Source organism: Lithobates pipiens, unplaced genomic scaffold (genome assembly GCF_037356315.1).
Source record: "Lithobates pipiens isolate NorthernLeopardFrog02 unplaced genomic scaffold, aLitPip1_a1.2 Scaffold_18, whole genome shotgun sequence".
In the NCBI taxonomy this organism is placed as follows: domain Eukaryota; kingdom Metazoa; phylum Chordata; class Amphibia; order Anura; family Ranidae; genus Lithobates; species Lithobates pipiens.
Window position 1 is genome coordinate 358753441 of NW_027507758.1, and position 22546 is coordinate 358775986.

The following is a 22546-nucleotide window of genomic DNA, read 5'->3' on the forward strand; positions in this document are numbered from 1 at the left end:
TAAGGTTGCCGACCTTATCTTGCCATCGCAGAGGGAGCAGAGGATGAAACATCTCCGGGAGGCCTTGCAGAAAGGTCTGTGCAACGCGTTCCCAGAGACTGGGAGGTTACAAACTCCTGGTCCTGGACAACGTGTTGCTGAGGCATCGGTCAGAAGGAGCGGTGGAGAAGGTGGCCGTCTGACTGATGCTTTCAGACAATTTTTTAGTCCGCAGCCCCAAGGTATGATCGGTTCCAGCACCCATCGCCAGTGTCTGATTTACATGGTGCAGGAATACCTAGGGGCAAGGTCAGACTTGGACACCTTTCCCACCGAAAATCCTCTGGCTTACTGGGTCTTGAGGATGGATCACTGGCCAGAGCTTGCACAGTATGCAATTGAGCTACTGGCCTGTCCTGCATCCAGCGTTCTTTCGGAACGCACCTTCAGTGCTGCTGGTGGCTTTGTTACCGATCACAAGGTGCGCCTGTCCACCGAATCAGTTGATCGACTGACCTTCATCAAGATGAATCAGTCTTGGATCACCCACAGCTACCAAGCACCTGAAGCTGATGTAACAGAATAATTTTTTTGAAATATCACATCCCTTCAAGACTGCCTATGCTGATGCTGAGTGACTGTCCTGTTATGTTGATTGTCTATCCTCTTCCTCCTCCGCTGATATGTTGGAAGAACATTTCTGGTTCTGGTTGATGCCATCAGCCCAATTTTTCTGCCCCTGTTTAACAGGGGCGTTTAAGTACAATTTTTGATGCAATGCTTTGCAGCAGGGCTAATTCCTGCAATCAAACAAGAGTATATGGGAGAGGTTGCAGTGTGGTGGCACCAGCACCAGTGCCTAAGGCCCAATTTTTCTGCCCCTGTTTAACAGGGGCGTTTAATTACAATTTTTGATGCAATGCTTTGCAGCAGGGCTAATTCCTGCAATAAAACTAGAGTATATGGAAGAGGTTGCAGTGTGGTGGCACCAGCAGCAGTGCCTAAGGCCAAATTTTTCTGCCCCTGTTTAACAGGGGCGTTTAAGTACAATTTTTGATGCAATGCTTTGCAGCAGGGCTAATTCCTGCAATAAAACTAGAGTATATGGCAGAGGTTGCAGTGTGGTGGCACCAGCACCAGTGCCTAAGGCCCAATTTTTCTGCCCCTGTTTAACAGGGGCGTTTAATTACAATTTTTGATGCAATGCTTTGCAGCAGGGCTAATTCCTGCATTAAAACTAGAGTATATGGCAGAGGTTGCAGTGTGGTGGCACCAGCACCAGTGCCTAAGGCCCAATTTTTCTGCCCCTGTTTAACAGGGGCGTTTAAGTACAATTTTTGATGCAATGCTTTGCAGCAGGGCTAATTCCTGCAATAAAACTAGAGTATATGGAAGAGGTTGCAGTGTGGTGGCACCAGCAGCAGTGCCTAAGGCCAAATTTTTCTGCCCCTGTTTAACAGGGACATGTAATTACAATTCTTGATATAATATTTCACAGGAGGGCCCCTTCCTGTGCCCACCCAGAGTAACGGTGAGAACTTAGTGTTGTGGCACCAGCACCACAACCACCAAAGGTCAATTTTTCTACCACTGTTCAACAATGGCATGTAATTACAATTCTTGATATAATCGTTCACAGCAGGGCGCTCCAGCGCCCACCAAGAGTCACTTTGAGGGCTTACAATGTTGTGGCAAAACCAACACCTTGTTCCGCCATTTCTGCAGAGCATATAGGGCAGGCCCCTACTTTCAAACATCCAATTTACAAACATCTCCTACTTGCAAACGGAAGGAGACAACAGCAAGTGAGATGAAAAAAGATGGACGACAAAACAAATTATACAGGGGTGATAACCCTTCCCTATGTTTTCCAAAAAGCTTAAAAATAGTTTTTGTGACTGGAGCTACACTTTAAAAATGTACCAGTTGAAAATTACAAACAGATTCAACTTAACACAACAAACCTACACAGTCCCTGTCTTGTTTGCACCGCCTGTATACTGCTGTTCTGATATATATGTATATAGGGCCTGGGGGCCACACGCATTTTCCTTTTTTTAATATGGGTACGGGGTTCCCCTTAATATGCGTACAAGACCTAAAGGGGCTGGTAATGGGCAGGGAGGGCTACCCATGCCATTTTTCTCAATGATTTTCAACCATATTGCAGGAACCAGATATAACATTAAAACTGCAAGCAGTTTTAAATGGTGTTATTTCCGTTTAATGTCATTTTGTGCAGGGACTGTTCTAAACACAGGAAACACGTGGCACTTCACAGGCATACTACAGACACCCCCCAGGCACCATATTTAAAGGAATATTTCACTTTTTTTTTTTCACTTTAATCGTCATTAAAATCAGTGCTCCCGCCAAAACGGCCATTTTTAAAAACATTTTAGGCATTGACCCATGTCCCCTGCGGCAGGAGCCAGGTCCCCAAACCCTTTTTAGGACAGTATCTTGCATATTAGCCGTTAAAATTAGCACTTTTCAATTCGAACGTTCGAGTCCCATAGACTTCAATGGGGTTCTAACGTTCGTACGAATTTGGGGTCCGTTCGAAAGTTCTGGTGCGAACCGAACCGGGGGGTGTTCAGCTCATCCCTAAGTGATACTAAAGTCTTGTTTTTTCTTCTCTAAAAACAACAAACCCATCATACTTAAATGCCCTGTGCAGTAGTTTTGCACAGAGCAGTCCAGATCTTCCTCTTCTCAGGTCCCTCTTCGGCTCTCTTGCCCCTCCCTCCTGTTGAGTACCCCCCACAGCAAGCAGCTTGATATGGGGGCACCCAAGCCGAGTCACAGCTCCCTGTGCCCATTCAGACATGGAGCCCCGGTTCAGCCCCGTCCACTTTCTCTCCTGATTGGCTAACTGAGTTTGATTGGTGGGAGCCAATGGCAATACTGCTGTGTCTCAGCCATTTAGGAGGAGAGTCCCGGGCAGCCAAAGGAGTCATGGACATTACTGGAGAGAGATGGGGCTCAAGTTTTAGGGGGACTTAGGGGAGCTACAGCACACAGAAGCTTTTTTTTTTGCATAGACTGCATTAAGATAAAAACCTTCTGACTTTACAACCACTTTAAGTTCAGAGGCCAAGTAGTGCATTATGGTTACTATGGTGATGTCCAACATTATTTACACCAATAGTAAATTTGTCCCAGACATGTATCTCTATTCACCATAAATGTATTAATTTCCACTCACAAGATAGTATTTCATCATATACAGTAGGTGCACAATGGGAACGTCAATATTTAGATGGTTTTATTCACACTACATACTATATTTGAGTTTTTAGTACATCTCTGCTTAGAGAAGCATCAGTGAGCACAGATGTCAGAATAACACCAACTACTTGAATCAATGGCTATGGCAAAAGAAAGCCAAAATAACTACTGTCTTACAACAACATATTCAGAGAAATGTATGTTATTCTGTATTATTCATCTTCACCCAAATGATGTTCAGTATAAGCAGTTATATAATATTTTTGTATTCAAATAAAAACCTGCTATATTCTGAACCTCATTTTGTGTGGTTTACAACAGAGAGGTCTTCTGGTCAATCTTAACCAAAATGTGTCACAGACCTGAGCAATTCAAACTGAGCATATGATGAAAAAATGCATTGGTTTGCAAAATTTGATAGTGTGACTTGAGATTAGGCATGGTGCCAACATCTCAATAATAATAGAGAAAGAAAAGAGGACAATGGGTGGAGAGGAGATTAACAGCAACATATATTAAATCCAACTGACCTCAGCATCAAAAAGAATGAGAGAACACTCCAGCGGCACGGCCACACAAGGGAGGACAGCAGCAGTGGCCATGCCCCAGCAGATGCCCCTTAAATATGGCAAAGCACCTTAGAGAAGGCCCCGCAGGAGCAGAGCAACAATAAATTTGCAGCCTGCCAGTGTACATATCCTTAGTGCACAAATAATCTCCTGGAACACAGGATAAATGCCTGCTAGAGGATTCTCTGCTGTGCATGCATGTCATAATGCCCCAGCCGAAATTGCCATGGTGATGTCAAATGAGTGCGCAGCAGCATGGGTCAGTCATCTTGGAACATAAATGATCCGGAACTGGTGAGAATTGCAAAGGGTGGGGGTCCTAGGTCTAAAACCCACATAAATTCCAAATTATTAATTAAATCATTTGACGGCATTGAACAAATAACTTGAATATCACAGTGAATCTGGCTGATGAGGGAGGAAAGGGGGTGGGGATACAGTTATGATGGATAATTAACAATATGAATTAATGTGGAAGAGAATCTTGAGCAAGATTCACATTTTTCTGCTTGAAAAACAAATCTTATAAATGACTTGAGCAGAGGACTATTTCCAAAACTGTTTGGAAATGTGTCTGTATCAAATTTCTATAAATTCCGGTGCTGTATGCCCTACCAAAGTTGAACAAGAAACTGTTAGATCTCCCTGGTAGGCCTATCGTACCGGGTTAGGGATCAATTTCTGAGAATTTTTCTTTGTCTGAATTTCTCACTTCCTGTTCCTCCTAAGTAAGCTGTTCAGTAAGCTGTTCTGGCTGACTAAACACTGCTCGGATTATGGTGTGAAGTTTACTGAGGAGAAGCAGGAAGTGAGAAATTCAGACAAAGAAAAAAAACATTTAGAAGGGAAATGGAAGGAAAAGTTAAGTGAGCCAACAATGCACTAGCTTAAAGGAACCTATTTAGAATATTAAAAAACTAAGCTTTACAATCCCTTTAAGGATACAATTAATTTTCTAATGCCGCGTACACACGACCGGACTTAGGTCCAACAGACTTTCGACGGAGTTCTGACGGAGTTCTGACAGAGTTCTGACGGACTTTCCGAATGAACGGACTTTGGCCACACACAATCACACCAAAGTCCGACGGATTCGAACGTGATGACGTACGACTGGACTAGAATAAGGAAGTTCATAGCCAGTAGCCAATAGCTGCCCTAGCGTCGGTTTTTGTCCATCGGACTAGCATACACACGAGCGGATTTCTCGGTAGGAACTGGGTCCGGTGGAGTTCAGGCGGAAAAATTTGAAACATGTTCCATTTCTAAAGTCTGTCAGACTTTTGCAAATCAAAAGTCCGCTGCAGCCCACACACGATTGAATGGTCTGCCGGAATCATTCCAGTCGTGTGTACGCGGCATTAGGGTTATTGATGAATTGATTATTCTACAAGGAGTTTTGTTATTCACAATTTAAGTGGAGGCGCTTTACAGCAGCATCCCGCATCGAGGGGCACTGAACATTGTGACAAAAACTTTACAACTATCCAGTATTCGACGTATACGAGACAACATACACAAGTTAGGGACATACTGGCCAAACATTGGCACCTCCTCACCACTGATCCTGCGGTGAGATCACATATCGTTGAGCCTCTTTTATTAAAGATTATAGAAAGAATCCATGTGAAATTCTGGGCACCTCCTGTTGTAGGAATTGTAACTCTAGAATACCTAATGGTGATAAATACAATCCATGAAATGTTGTGAACTGCTTCACCGAGGGTGTCCTACAGTATATTTGTTATTTTGTGATTGTGGTAGCTTCTATGTTGGGAAAATTAAGAGACAATAGTGGAAAAGAATTCCCCGCCATGTTTATGCTATGGCAATTGAAAATCTACTGTATATCTTCAGCTGGGCAGGCATGTGGCCCAGGTCTACCAATATCATTTTCCATATATTTATTTGTGTGCCTTAGATACACCCCAATCCCCATTGGGGAGATTGGGATAGGGCACTACTACAAAGGGAATTGCACTGGATTCATAGATTAAAAGCAACAGAGGCTCTTGGATTAAATAAGGCTGTGAGTCTTTAGCACTTCTTGGAAGGGTATTGCTCCAAAATGAAAAAGCATGCCAAAATTGATTAAGGATTCTCCTCTGTGAGCAGAAACCCACAAATACAAATTAAGTTGTTGGTTTATTGTATATTATTTGTGATTATTGTTAATATAGTATGTTATATATCTCTACTTATATATGTACCTGCATCTTTTGCATGTATTGAGGTTTAATTAATAATTTGTGGACTCTCTGCATTGTTTTTATACATACCGTTTACATTATCTGTGTCCTCCCTTGATTGCTCCACTGGGGGGTTTTCTGAGGGAGGTGTGTTGGATGCAGAGCCAAAACTGGGGGGGGGGCACATCCCCCGGGTGCCGACTTGAGGGGGGTGCCAAATTGTGTGCAGTGCTGACACTAGCTGGGATTTGTGGGCTGGACTGAACATGCTGAGCCACTGAGCTACATTTTACAGCTGCATTCACACCATCGTCTGCTCTGTGAGCCTGCACTACTGCTGATCACAGGGGAACCAGGATCCGGCCCCCGGGGATTCAGACTACTTCCTTGCTGCCTTGAAGTCAGACCTGAACAGGAGGGAAGGGGGGGGGTGCCGTTTGCTAGAACGGATTGGCTGCACTTTCTTCCTGCACTATACACCATTATATCCACCTATATAGCTCTTCTCTAATTGAGCCATCTGACATCTGCAGGAGTTAGTGGGTGTTATGTGCCTCCAGCACAATATACACTACCCAATTGCTGGTTTTCCCATCTCCCTTCAGGCCATTACCATGTCTGGAAGGCCAACAAGGAGAGGCAGACAGGCACGAGCCGATAAAAGAGGGCAAGCAGGCTCTGTGTCTAGAGACAACAGTGCTGGTCGTGGACGCGGTGCATCGTCATCATCAGCACATGGCCATGGGACATGCTTGTCCTTCTTTTCGGCAGCTGGACGTGTTGAGCTACATCATGCCGAAGACTTGGTAGAGTGGATGACCAAGCCCTCTTCATCCTCCTCATCCTCTCTCACCCAGGCTCAGGGTACTAGCAAAGCAGCTGCCAATGCATCATCTTCCCTCGTCTCAATGTCATCATCAGTGACTCCTTCCCTAGACCCACTATGTCACCCTGAGGAGTCCCCTGAACTCTTTGAGCACAGTGTTGGGTACAAGCTCCAGGAGGATGCCAAGTGTTTTGTAGGCTCTGATGATGATACTCAGCTAGAGGAAGGCAGTAGTGTGAGCTCAGAGAGAGGGGATGCTCAAGGACAGCAATCTGGCAATCATGTTCCACAAGCTGCAGCATACTGCCAGGTTTGCTCCAGCGATGAAGAGGGAGGGGATGATGAGGGCACTGACTCCACGTGGGTGCATGGTAGGAGAGAGGAGGAGGATGCACATGTCCAACGAGGCAGGATGCCCTCCGGGCACCAGCTTAGGGGCAGCACACCGACTGAATCACACCGCAGAGCTCCACCTGTGCAGGGCACTGCCTCTGCGCGTTATTCTAAAAGTTCTTTGGTGTGGGCCTTTTTTGAGATGAGTGCATCAGATCGCACCGCTGCTATTTGCAACATATGTCTCAAGCGTATCTCGCGTGGCCAAAACATCAGCCGCTTGGGCACCACATGCTTGACCAGACATATGTTGACCTGCCATGCAGCTCGTTGGCAAGCGTACCTCAAAGACCCACACCAAAGAACAAAGCAGACCTCTCCTTGCTCCTCATCAGCTGGGATCTCCAACCCCACTAGACCTTCAGTCCTCTCTGAAACCTGCTCTGACAGGAATGAAGGTCTAGAATTATGTGTGTCACAGCCAAGTGCTTGCGGGCACTCTGCTAGCAGTACACCCACGTCCGATTATAGCAGGCAAATGTCCCTGCCCCAGCTGCTGAACCGTCGAAAGAAGTTCACTCCCAGCCATCCACATGCCCAGCGGTTGAATGCTAGCTTGGCTAAATTGCTAGCGCTTCAACTGCTGCCTTTTCAGTTGGTAGACTCGGCCCCCTTCCGTGAGTTTTTACAATGTGCAGTTCCTCAGTGGCAGGTCCCCAAACGCCACTTTTTCTCACGGAAGGTGATTCCGGCTCTCTACCGGCATGTGGAAGGCAATGTCCTTGCCTCGCTGGACAGGGCGGTCAGCGGTAAGGTGCATATTACCGCTGACTCATGGTCCAGCAGGCATGGACAGGGACGTTACCTGTCTTTCACGGCCCATTGGGTCACTCTTCTGGCAGCTGGGAAGGATGCAGGACAAGGTGCAGTAGTGTTGGAGGTTGTTCCGCCACCACGCCTCCAAAATGCTACTAGTGCTTGTGACACACCTCTCTCCTCCACCCCCTCCTCTTCTTCTTCCTCCATGGCCTCTTCCAGTGCTCTGTCCTCAGAACCAGCGGTGCTCCGTAGGCGTTCCAGGGGCTACGCAAGTACGCAGGCAAAATGATGCCATGCCGTGCTTGCGCTGGTTTGTTTGGGGGACAGGAGCCACACTGGGGCAGATATTTTGTCAGCTCTGCAGGGGCAGGCCGAGAGGTGGTTGACACCACGCCAGCTTAAGCCAGGAATGGTGGTTTGCGACAATGGCACCAACCTCCTCTCCGCCCTCCGTCAGGGACAACTGACCCATGTGCCATGTGTGGCTCACGTCCTTAACCTGGTGGTGCAGCAGTTCTTGGGCAGGTACCCGGGCTTACAGGATGTCCTGAAGCAGGCCAGGAAAGTCTGTGTGCATTTCCGCCGATCATTTAATGCCCTGCTTAGCTGGCGGAGCTCCAAAAGGAGTTGAACCTGCCCAAAAACCGCCTTATATGTGACATGCCCACCAGGTGGAACTCAACGTTGGCCATGCTGCAGCGGCTGCACACGCAGCAGAGGGCCATCAATGAGTACCTGTGCGACTATGGCACCAGGACGGGGTCAGGGGAGCTCGGTTTTTTCTCACCACGCCAGTGGGGCATGATTAGGGATGCATGCACTGTCCTGTCACCATTTGAGGAGGCCACAAGGATGGTGAGCAGTGACAGTGCATGCATCAGTGACATTGTACCTCTTTTCCACCTGTTGGAGCATACGCTGCGTGGAATAATGGACAGGGCACTTGAGGCAGAACAGAGGCAGGAAGAGGAGGACTTCCTTGCCTCTCAAGGCCTCCTTTATTCAGACAGTGTTCCTGCTGTCCCACCCATCACACAGGAAGAGGACAAGGAGGAGGAGGAGGATGATTGTGTCAGCATGGTGGAGGCTGGTACTCAGCATCAGCAGCAGCAGTAGTCTTGTAGGGATGATTTACAGTCCCAATAAACCCGTGAACTTGTACGTGGCTGGGAGGAGGTAGCTGCAGATCATGTTGACCTTAATGACCCAGAGCACTCCGGACCGAATGCCTCAGCTAACCTACGCTGCATGGCCTCCCTGATCCTGCAAAGCCTGCGGAAGGATCCTCGTATTTTTCGGATCAAGGAGAGGGACCATTACTGGCTGGCCACTCTCCTTGATCCACGGTACAAGGGTAAGGTTGCCGATCTTATCTTGCCATCGCAGAGGGAGCAGAGGATGAGACATCTCCCAGAGGCCTTGCAGAAAGGTCTGTGCAACGCGTTCCCAGAGACTGGGAGGTTACAAACTCCTGGTCCTGGACAACGTGTTGCTGAGGCATCGGTCAGAAGGAGTGGTGGAGAAGGTGGACGTCTGACCGATGCGTTCAGACAATTTTTTAGTTCGCAGCCCCAAGATATGATCGGTTCCAGCAACCATCGCCAGCGTCTGATTTACATGGTGCAGGAATACCTAGGGGCAAGGTCAGACTTGGACACCTTTCCCACCAAAAATCCTCTGGCTTACTGGGTCTTGAGGATGGATCACTGGCCAGAGCTTGCACAGTATGCAATTGAGCTACTGGCCTGTCCTGCATCCAGCGTTCTTTCGGAAAGCACCTTCAGTGCTGCTGGTGGCTTTGTTACCGATCACAGGGTGCGCCTGTCCACCGACTCGGTTGATCGACTGACCTTCATAAAGATGAATCAGTCTTGGATCACCCACAGCTACCAAGCACCTGAAGCTGATGTAACCGAATAATTTTTTTTTAAACTATCACATCCCTTCAAGACTGGCTATGCTGATGCTGAGTGACTGTCCTGTTATGTTGATTGTCTATTCTCTTCCTCCTCCGTTGATATGTTGGAAGAACATTTTTGGTTCTGGGTGATGCCACCAGCCCAATTTTTTAGCCCCTGTTTAACAGGGGCGTTTAATTACAATTTTTGATGCAATGCTTTGCAGCAGGGCTCATTCCTGCACTACAACTAGAGTATATGGGAGAGGTTGCAGTGTCGTAGCACCAGTGTCACCAGCCCAATTTTTCAGCCCCTGTTTAACAGGGGCATTTAATTACAATTGTTGATGCAATACTTTGCAGCAGGGCTCATTCCTGCACTACAACTAGAGTATATGGGAGAGGTTGCAGTGTCGTGTCACCAGCACCAGTGCCTAAGGCCCAATTTTTCAGCCCCTGTTTAACAGGGGCGTTTAATTACAATTTTTGAGGCAATGCTTTGCAGCAGGGCTCATTCCTGCACTACAACTAGAGTATATGGGAGAGGTTGCAGTGTCGTGGCACCAGCACCAGTGCCTAAGGCCCAATTTTTCAGCCCCTGTTTAACAGGGGCATTTAAATACAATTTTTGATGCAATGCTTTGCAGCAGGGCTCATTCCTGCACTACAACTAGAGTATATGGGAGAGGTTTCAGTGTCGTGGCACCAGCACCAGTGCCTAAGGCCCAATTTTTCAACCCCTGTTTAACAGGGGCGTTTAATTACAATTTTTGAGGCAATGCTTTGCAGCCGGGCTCATTCCTGCACTACAACTAAAGTATATGGGAGAGGTTGCAGTGTCGTGGCACCAGCACCAGTGCCTAAGGCCCAATTTTTTAGCCCCTGTTTAACAGGGGCGTTTAATTACAATTTTTGAGGCAATGCTTTGCAGCCGGGCTCATTCCTGCACTACAACTAGAGTATATGGGAGAGGTTGCAGTGTCTTGGCACCAGCACCAGTGCCTAAGGCCCAATTTTTTAGACCCTGTTTAACAGGGGCGTTTAATTACAATTTTTGAGGCAATGCTTTGCAGCCGGGCTCATTCCTGCACTACAACTAGAGTATATGGGAGAGGTTGCAGTGTCTTGGCACCAGCACCAGTGCCTAAGGCCCAATTTTTCAGCCCCTGTTTAACAGGGGCATTTAATTACAATTCTTAATATAATATTTCACAGCGGGGCCCGTTCCTGTGCCCACCCAGAGTAACTGTGAGGACTTATATTGTTGTGGCACCAGCACCAGCACCACAACCACCAAAGGCCCAATTTTTCTACCACTGTTCAACAATGGCATGTAATTACAATTCTTGATATAATTGTTCATAGCAGGGTGCTCCAGCACCCACCAAGAGTCACTTTGAGGGCTTACAATGTTGTGGCAACACCAACACCTTGTTCCGCCATTTCTGCAGAGCATATAGGGCAGGCCCCTACTTTCAAACATCCAACTTACAAACGTCTCCTACTTGCAAACGGAAGGAGACAACAGCAAGTGAGATGAAAAAAGACGGACGGCAAAACAAATTATACAGGGGTGATAACCCTTCCCTATGTTTTCCAAAAAGCTTAAAAATAGATTTTTTGACTGGAGCTACACTTTAAAAATGTACCAGTTCAAAATTACAAACAGATTCTACTTAACACAACAAATCTACACAGTCCCTGTCTTGTTTGCACCACCTGTATACTGCTGTTCTGAGTGTATAGGGCCTGGGGGCCCCACGTCTTTCCTTTTTTTAATATGGGTACGGGGTTCCCCTTAATATCCGTACAAGACCCAAAGGGGCTGGTAATGGGCAGGGGGGTTACCCATGCCATTTTTCTCAATGATTTTCATCCATATTGCCCGAAGCAGATATTACATTAAAAACGCAAGCAGTTTGAAATTACTTTTTTTCTTTTAAATGTCATTTTGTGCAGGGACTGTTCTAAACACGGGAAACACGTGGCACTTCACAGGCATACTATAGACACCCCCAGGCACGATATTTAAAGGAATATTTCACTTTAATCATCATTAAAATCAGTGCTCCCGCCAAAACAGCCATTTTTAAAAACATTTTAGGCATTGACCCATGTCCACTGGGACAGGAGCCAGGTCCCCAAACCCTTTTTAGGACAGTATCTTGCATATTAGCCATTAAAATTAGCACTTTTTATTTCGAACGTTCGAGTCCCATAAACTTCAATTGGGTTCTAAAGTTCGCACGAGTTTTCGGTCCGTTCGAAAGTTCTGGTGCGAACCGAACCGGGGGTGTTCGGCTCATCCCTACTGTCCACGCACCATTTACTACCTAACCGACACTGTCCACACTTTCCACTGCCCTGCTGACACTATAAACACACTGTCCACTGATCTACAGAATGACACTGTCAACTTATAAGGTAGATCAAGTTCATATTTTTACAGAGACATTTGTTTTAGTAATCTTAGTATATTTTATGGGCCCCTCCAACTTTTAACACAATTTTGTATGCTTTGCACACCACGTTGCTGCTCTCAATGGGCCACCCAAAGGTGTCTCAGATCTTTTACAATCCCATAGTGTATGCTACTAAAAAAATTTAAATTTGTATGTGTCACTAAAGTGTTCAGAATTGGATTGAAGAATAGGTGGTAACCCTACCAAAACTGTTATTATTACCATCCTATGATTATCTACATATTTATTGCGCATCCCTTGCTGGGCAGAGGGTTGGGAGTATATGGATGGAAAACTTCTCTCCGGGGTGGGGGGGCATCGAACTGAGTCTTTAGCCTGGGTGAAAGAATGCCTAGTTGAATGGCACTTGGCATGGGTAGCCCCCATCTTCTGAACCGCTCTCTGGTATTTTGAGGGTAGGGGGGATCATGGTGCAGTCTCTGTGGCGGATGGTGGCCGGGGCTTTTTCCCACTGGCCTGGTTATAGATAGTGGATTTCGACCCTGTCCCACCCCCACACCCCACTCCCTTCAGGTCTGGCTAGTTATTGCTGTCTGGAATGCAACTTTGTAATCCAAGATGGCTGCCCCATGCTACCGCTGTGCATGCACATGATGTCACTGTGGCCATTTTGTCTGGTGTTTCATGGCAATTATGCATGGTGGGGGATCTGCTAGAGGATGCCCTTTACATGTTTTGGGAGATTATTTATGCACTAGGGACAGGTGCAATGATGGGCCACAAACCTCTTGGTGTGCGGCTTCTGCCAGACCTTTTCCTCAAGGTTCTGTCATATTTAAGGGACCTGTCTTGGGGAATGGCTGCTGCAGTCATCCATAGAAACACACAACATGGCTCGACCCCACCCCTGCTCCCCCTCATAGGATGTGATTGACAGCAGCAGGAGCCAACAGCTCCCACTGCTGATTCTGTGCCCTATAAGAAGAGGTAGGATGGAGAGAGACAAGTGGGGTAAGTGTTTGGGGAGGTTGGGGGGAGATACAACTACTGGGATATTTTTTTACCTATGCAAGGAATGCACTAAGCCAAAACATGTATTGCCTTTAGAACCACTTTTTTATTACCCTGCATACTCTAAATCACCTAGAACTTATATGTTATTCCTATTGTTGCCTTCTCATTTTATTTATTATCATATTTCTCTCTCACTCCTGAATTATTTAATAGTAAATACTCAAACTATGCACGTGTACTCACTATATTGACTAGAGATCCTGTTTACATTGGTTTTTGTCACATTCTTCCATGCATTGTCAAGAAATTCCAATAAAGGTTCTTCATTTTAAATCATCACAATACTTTAATGTCTGTAATTAAATATACAGTACATATCGGATGGCATAAATAAACGTAGAAAAGAATCCAAACAATTTTCATGATGTCTCTCATGACATTTTATATTAGCTTGTGTGCTGTATTTTATTTTTGTCTGGAAGGACAAAAAGCCACAAATCAATAGAACAATAGAGAGAAATAATTGTTCCGCAGGAGGCTTCGGTTACCACACGTAGAAAATAACTGTTTAGCAGTTATCTTGGCAAAGTTGGCTGCTATAAATAAAACATGAGTAGCAAAGTTCTAACTGAAAGAAAGATAAAATATTTATCTTGTGCAACATGAAATGGGTTCAATTGGCATAGGGCAAACCCCCATTTCATAAATGGTTCAAAACATTGCAATGGCAAAACGACATCATCAACAAACCCATCTAATAGAATGGTATATAACTGTTTATACATGTTGCCACCTTGTATTTTAGGAGTGTCTGGTATATTTACCTTTCCTGTGTAGCAGTTTTCCTGGCACAATTTGTAGTTTCTCATTGAGTTTGCTACAGTACCCTACTACCACCACTAGATGTCACTGGCACTTAGGGTCATAGTTATGGGATCATAGGAAATCTTATGCTATTGAGCCTTTATGTCCCCTCTGACTATCACTAGTAGTTCCTGCCAGTGGCGTATATTTGGGAGGCTATAAGGGCTTGGGGAGTGGCTTGGTGAGCTCTCTTTCCCCCAAGCTTTGGCGTGGGGCAGAATGTGTGCAGGTGTTTGCGCTGTGCAGGGGGTCCTATGGGACCTAGCACAGGATTCTTCCAGCTGCGTGGCCTGGTCAAGGAGGACATGCCTTCCAAGTTAGAAGACCCCGATGGATGTCTGCTAGAGGGGAATTGATGTCCTCCCTCAAAGGATCTTGGGGCTTCCTTTCAGTCTGGAAGCCCTGGTTGCTATTGGAGACCTAACCCTCTCTCACTGTGATGCTGGAGCAATAAAACTGAACAAATGATTGGCACAGTTCATTGTCATGTGATGCTCTCCACTGTGGCAATGCATTCACCCTGATGTAAATGAGTCTGTACCTCTACCCCTTACAGGAGGGCTGCTACATACACTGTTGGTTCCTGTCATCAGTTTTTGTAAAGAAAAAATGTTGGAGTGAATTGGCTTCAACGAGACAGATGTATGAAAGTGTCAGGTCTTATGAGAATTATTTTCGCTATAATGTAGACATTTCCTAAATAAACTTAAATCGTCATGTCCATTTTGGCACCCAAGGACTATAGCAATGGAACTACTCTTCTTGGCCCATTTGAAATACCAGACAAGCATGTCTTTTCCGCTATTTCAGCCACGTTATGCAGATTGCATAGTACTACCTGAAATAATATACGTAAATAGTCATTGTACCTGTGCCTTGTTTAGAGGCATGTTTTACATTGTTTGATACCCATGACCCTACTGTATTCTTGTCTCTCTAGATTTTGCAACTGTCACAAGGTAACGGGTCAAAAGCAGTAAGAGTATAAATCAATGGAATGTAATTTGCTTTGCAAAGGGGAGATTTCCTAGGAGTTAGTAAAAATATATGGAGTCTGGGATTCTCATGAATATAGACCAAACAGGGAAAGGAATTTATAGCAGGTAGTGGTACTATGACATATGCTGCAGTGAAACCATTATTCTATTTCTTTATTTATGTGCATCTTAGACTTTGTTGACTACTCTAGGAGAGGATTCATGTAATCAGAGACAAAGGCAAAACTTTACACTTACTGTAGCAAAATGTAATTACTGTGAACAGCAGTGGGTCTCTTTTACCAAAGGGAAACTGAAAAATGAATAGTCCAGTCAGGTATTACCTTGACCAAGTGTACAAAAATGACCACAGACTTCACTTCTGCTAGTTTACATTCCATTTTTTATTTTACATGAAATATTGAGCCTAAAAAAAAAATTTAATCTGATCTCTTGTCCATTGCAGGATAAGATGCATATATGAGACATTGGTACTGCAGAAATAACAGTTGTTGATCTACAAAATTCAGCCATGGTTGATATGTGCTGGTGTGAAATGCGTGTCTTTAAGGAAGGCTGCATAAAATGAGTTTACTTCAGCTACAATGTCTGTGCATTATTGCTGCCCAGTGTGACTGTCTTGTACATTGCTCTTTGGAGTCTGGATTTAAATTGGTCTATTTAGTCCACTGCTCCATATCACATACATATTTGTCTGTCATCTCTGCAGGGACTCCCATTTGAGATTTACAGCCCAGCATGTCTATATTTCAGACACACTGTAAATGGAAAAGATACCAGCAAAACAATTACCCAGTCTACTGACCTTATTGAATGTTGTCTGCCCCAGTTTGCAGCAGGTCTGATTTATGACATGTCATCTTGCACAACTGTCTCTGCCCCTTCAACGGAGATATACGAAGAGTCCCAGGATGCTGTCAAATGTTCTCTAAGCATTATTATATTTTACAGATCCTCAGCCACAGGATATGCAGTGGTATACGATAGATGAAGGAGCATGAAATATGGGGTGCCCAAAAAGCATGGATCAATCTGATTGTTTGGAAAGTGCAATTTCACTATGTAGCCTGTGCTGTGTTGACTTGACAGTATAGAATGCAACAAATGCTTTGAAATATCCAATACAGTTTTCTGCACTGTACAGAACACATTTGATTTTTACTGAAATCTCTTAACACAGGCTACAAACAGACCTATAATCTATTCAAGGGAATATGTACAAATAGAGATAAGAGTGAGCATAACAGAAACAGCCTGCTTTAAGGCATTATTCGTCTGGCTGAAACCCTGGATTCAGCCCTCTGATGAATCCTTGCAATACGTCATTCACCTATACTTGTGTAACATTACACCTTAGGAGCCGCTTGGTAGATTGGGGTCTCTGTTCTTCTACCTTGACTCTAACCTCAGCCCCACTAACACACCTGGTTAAGCAAAATGGATGCTGCATTGTTACTGGGAGCACAAATATATATATATATATATATATATATATATATATATATATATACCCTGCACACAACTAAGGTTAAGTATCAAAAAAGCAAACATCAGATTGGTTAGTGGTAAATTAACCAAATATATTATCACAGGTTGCAGTGAATAGCAGTATGCACATAAATGAATAAGTAGAGGATTTCAATCAAAGTTCACTAGGCTATAGCAGCATAGAATGGAGTTCTATGCAGCTAAATTAGAGTAAACCTAGTAATCCACAAAATCAGCAATAAGGACTAGCATTACAAAACAGTAACATCAATGATAATAAAAACTGTGAAAACTCCTCTATAACCAGTAACTTATATCCACGTTAGAGTGTACTTTATATGAATGGCAGTGATGACATTTAAGAGGTTCTTCTTACAATGGCTAATAGGCAATGTTCTTGTGAAGCAGCTATCTGAGTAATCTGAGTCTTAAGCCCTAGAGCTTCAGTCGGTTAGTGTTGGGGTCTAGTTTTTATGTTGGTGCACTTGAGTACAGTCCCAGTAAATTCAGTCCTAGTGATACAGCAACAGGAATCCCAATGTTCACTTCTGGTTCTGCCTTGAATAACTCTAGTCCTTACACTTGTTAGGCTTGTAGCAGGTTGATAGGCACACGGGAGCAGTGATATGCACACCTCTGTATCCTCACAGCAAAAAGGTTGGCTAGCTTAAACATATATTGCAATATGTGTGAGCTTAAAATCCCTGTTTTTCATTGCACAGTTTGCAGGAAAGGGTGTAGCAGTGTGCAGAGGATTCATCCAAAATCTAAAGTAGAAAGAGGTCTGACTCCAAGCTTTTCTCAAAAAGTAGCTGTAGCCACGCATCATTGACAGTGTTTGGTAATTCATGTATTAAACCAAATGAAGACAGCACACTTCTGCCTAGGTCCATAAACGCTGACTTGTTTAATCCATAATAGGTCTTTATGATTAAGCCGTTTAATGGTGAAATGCATCAGGGCTTGGGACTTAGACAGTACTGACTTAAGTTCCTTTTGTTTGATACTGTAAGATGTCAGGATTTCACCCTGCAATGCTCATGCGTTCAAGTTAGTGTACAGTTAGAGAAAACTTTAAAACAGGAAGGGTAAATAATCTGCATGTCTGCCTCTACCCTGCTATCATTGTACCTTTAGTATTGCTTAAAGTGACAGAAATTTTAGATTTAAAAAGTACCTTTTATTGCTCTCAGCCTCCTCCAAATCTCCAAATCCTTTTTTTTTTTGTTAATGCTGTCATCAGACTTTGTTACATTCATTCTCCAAGGTCCTACTATATGTTATTATATAGCTACCCTCTTTTGCTCACTCCCAAGATGGACTAGAGACTATAGAGTATGGTACTGGTAGGCTACTTTCACACTGAGGCGGGGGGGGTGGAGGCGTTAGTGGTAAAGCACCCTTAATTTTTGGCTGCTAGCGAGTTGCGTTTAACCCCTGCTAGCAGCCGAATAAAGGATTAAAAGCGCCCGTAAAGCACCGCTGCTGAAGTGCTTTGCAAGCAAATCGGCAGCGGTGCCTATTAATTTCAACAGGCAAGGGCGGTGGAGGAGCGGTCTATACACCGCTCCTCCACCACTCCCAGTAGATGCTGCTTTTTCTAATGTCCTGAGCACACCTCCCCAGCGTGAAAGCACTCAGGCTCTCACATTGGGGCTGCAGGGGAGGCATTTTTCAGGCGCTTTACAGGCACTATTTTTAACCCAAAAGTGCCTAAAAAATGCCCCAGTGTGAATGGGGTTGTAATGTGTATACAGCAGTGCATATGACCACAACTAACTTGCACTGCTTGTTTCACACCCGGAAGTGAGGGTAAAACGGAAAGGTTCAAAAGCTTACTGGGGATGTAAAAAAAGAGGCAGAAATAACACAGTAAGAAATAATTAAATGTAAAAGTGATTACAGGGCCATCTAGGGCTATATTGGATGTGTATGGAGTATTTTTGGTGAATAAGGAAATAAGCCTTTATTTGAAAAACTGTGTGCTGAATACTTCTTGGCATTTTCCCTTATACATATTTTACAGGTGGAACATATGTATATGAGACAAGCAAATTTTACCAGCAAATAGAAGACGACCAATTCGCTAATATTTATTCTGTTCCAGAATCCAGTTCTGCTGAAGAGTTTGTGTGCAGTTTTATTTTATATACTGTAAATAACTAAATCACTGGCAGCTTCATATAGTATTAGATTGTAAGTTCTCAAGCTCTTCTAATAATAATAGTAATATATATATACACATCACCTTCATTCTTTAATTGTGTTTATTCCATAAAGAAAAATGCAAATCGTGAAATATAGAATTTGCTGTCATTTGAGAAATAAGGGTTAATATTTGGCTCCAAACCTAGCAGATTATTTCAATTGAACACAGATATTTATGCATACATTTTCTGTCTCAGTGGAAGCAGAATTTAGCTCAAAGGTATAAAATCTCTTTAGTTTGGGATCTGTGAGACAAATACATGATGAATCTGGCTTTGTAGTGACTTTTGTGTGACTACTTACCTCTGTTGCTGTATTGTTTTATTGTGATCCTCTTTCAACATATTAACAATAAATGAAACAAGATCGTAATCTGCTTTTTAAAATCAGATTGAAGCATTAACACAAAGATATTTGTACTGCTCAAGGTGATTGGCTCATCACAGGATCCATTGAGAAATTCTTGGGGGCTGGTTCTTTGCACCCCAGCAAATCAACCTGAAAATAATTAAAAGTATAACTAAAGGATTTTTTTTTTTTAGAGTGAAGAGGGATTAGAATTCCTATCAGGAGGTTATTGTCATCTCTGCCCTCATTAGGGAGATTTAACCCCTCTGTATGTCTTCCTACTATTGTCACCCAAATTGAAAGTAAAAGAAAATCCCTAATTTTGGGGTGCCCCCAGGAAAGTAATACAGGGTACATTTTTCAATAGGGAAACTAGTTCAGGTGATCCTGGTGACAACAAGGGATTCCCTAGCATCAGTGAAATTACCTCTTACTTCCTGATTTGGCCATAAAACAGGAAGTGAATGGAAATCTCCCCTCAGATAGCAGTAGCCTGACAGGAGTTATAACCTTCTCTTTCTCTATTTAAACATTTAGAAGAATCCCAGAACAAGCTACATCCCTCTACCCACATGCAGCCCACATTGAGGCAGGTGCTTCCAAAGGGTACTGAAGGGGTAACAGTTTTCTTTTGCTGTATTCATGCATGGTTAACTAGGTCAACCATGTTGCAAATTGTTACAATGTATAAATGTTGCAATGTGTCCCCAGATTGACCTGTGACCTATAAATAGGGGCTTATTGGTGCCCTGTAAGTTTGGTTCAGGGAAAGTCTGCCATAATGTGGCAGGGAGGCCAGTCGGGGTTCCAAGTGGGGTCTGGAGCCCATAGATATCTATGAACATATCAGTCATGGACTTATTGCCTTGTGAGGATATTTACCAAATCATAGATTTTTAAGGGATTGCTTGCTACCTCTTTTGGATCACTGCCTATTATGGTCTCTTGCATTGAGAAGGACTCTTTATGGATATAGCCATCTGCCCACTGTATGGACACTTCATTGTGCACTGGAGAACTTTGTATAGAAAAGTGTGTGGAAGATGGTTTTGAGAACTGGTACTTGTTACCTGCAATTGCAGCAGTAAAAGATCTTTATCTGTTCATCTAACCTGCCTGGTCTGAAGTTTATAAAGGGATGCATGCATGAAGCATCAAATGAACAGGGCTTACAACAATGGGTCTGACGTTAGAAAAGATGCAGTACAGAGGTCTAACAAGCAGAATGATGTCCAGAGTGATGTTGTTAATGACTACCATATTTGTGTCACTTTCTAATGAAGCCAATCAGCCAGGAAATGAGTGACATGGCAAAGGTGACAGTTACTCTGGTAGGGAAAAGGTTTTATGCTTGGCCCCTTGGTTGGTCAGTTCCCCACTTACTGACACCAACCCAGCACCCCAAAGTACCTAGCCTGGAGTAAAGGGAGAAAGAAAGGTATGGGGGGGGGGGGGGGTCGGTAAGGAGAACAAGCATGCAGTTATAGAGAAGTGTGTTCCTTGTATCCAATAGTAACACATGGAACATTGTCACTGAGCGTGAGGTGACAGGACTGCTGAGTTGGTGGAGATCGATACAAGCTCCATGGTACCAGCTTGGAAATACTCTATACTGGAAGGGAGAGGTGTTCTCTAACAGAAATTGTGGCCGAAGTGTTTAGTGTTATCAGTGTGAGAAGTATGGACATGAATTGCAAAGTGTAACTGTGCAAGTGTACCCCTTGCTTTAAGTTTGGAGTCCGGCCTTAATGTTGATTTCACATGACTGCAGCTCCTGCCTTAGGTTTAGGCATTAGCGAGTGAAGTTCCATAGTGTCCCCGTTAGAGCACCTTAAGCCCCACGCACATGCAACCTTTTTTTTTTGCCCTCGAGTGCTGTGGCTTTCATCTCTAAAAATAAATAGCCAGCCAGGTGATCACTCTTTACCTTCCTATAGGCAGCCCTGCTGTCATTCTGCCCATCCTCATTGCTGTGGATTCTAACAACAGATTACTAGGATGAGATGTTTTCAGCTCACATAAACGATTCTAAAATCACCAGTCATTCTATACATACTCATATCCATGTAATGATCTTTTTCCTGTAGTTGACCCACCAATGATAACCAAACACAGAGAGGATGATTTACTTAAAAAAAAAGTTGAAAATCCTCACTGAAAAAAATTGTGACTATTCACTTCAATTAGCCAATCATGTGAAAAGAAAAATTGTGTTCACCTTGAATACCCAGTTATCTGCAGATGCTGTTCATGTGATTGGTAAAGTTACGTGAATATTTACTGTATGTGTGACCATTCTCAACTCCTGCAGTAAATCAGTGTACCACCCCAAGCTTCTATCAGAATTTGCAAACACATGTAGTCTCAACCCTGCACTGATGGATGCATCTCAAACTGTACATCCTGGACTGGCAGACACCACCAGAAATCACATAGGGGGTTATTTACTAAAGGAAAATCCACTTTGCACTGCAAGTGCACTTGGAAGTAAAGTCGCTGTAGATTCGAGGTGGACATGCAAGGAAAATAAAAAAAACTGCATTTTAGCTTGCACATGATTGGATGATAAAATCAGCGGAGCTTCCCCTCATTTCAGATCTACCCCTTAGATTTAGAGCGACTGCACTTCCAAGTGCACTTTCAGTGCAAAGTGGATTTGCCTTTTCGTAAATAACCCCTATAGTATTTGACAGTATATGACCCTTACCGTGTATACATGTGATCAGTCTAGCTGCATACAATTCAGAAAGCAGTCAAAGGAATACATTTATTTTCACTTTTACTATTTAAAACACAAATTAAATTAAATAAATGTCAACATTTTCTAAATAACCATCATATGAATCCATAACTTCGGTCACAAATCAGGGGCGTCCTTATTATGACAGCAGTGCAAGAGTAATAAAGGATACTCTTCCAACCGCATCTTATAAGTTTCAACTCTTGCCAGTAATTTAGTTACTAAAAGTGTTATTTATGCATGAGAGTGCAATCATGGAACCGTAATGACATTTCCATGTATAATCATGAATATTTTATTTAGAGCTGTCCATGTTTGGGTGACCGATTTTCTACCCAATAGTGAACAAGTTACAACTTTGTAATTTATCACCTGCCAATGAGTAAAACCTCGAATTTGGCAAGATGTCCACCTCCCAGACCATAAATAATGATAATGTTGACTGCTGAGTGGCTTCCCTTGTGTATGCTTCCTGATAAATTGAGAGCAGATTTAATAACACATGCTAGTTTGTTCATTTCTCATAAGAACAAGATTTACAGGGTGTAACGCACAAAATTAATTAAATGGCTGCAGACAATAGTTTCTTGTGGAACAATATTCCTGCACATTCAGGAAAA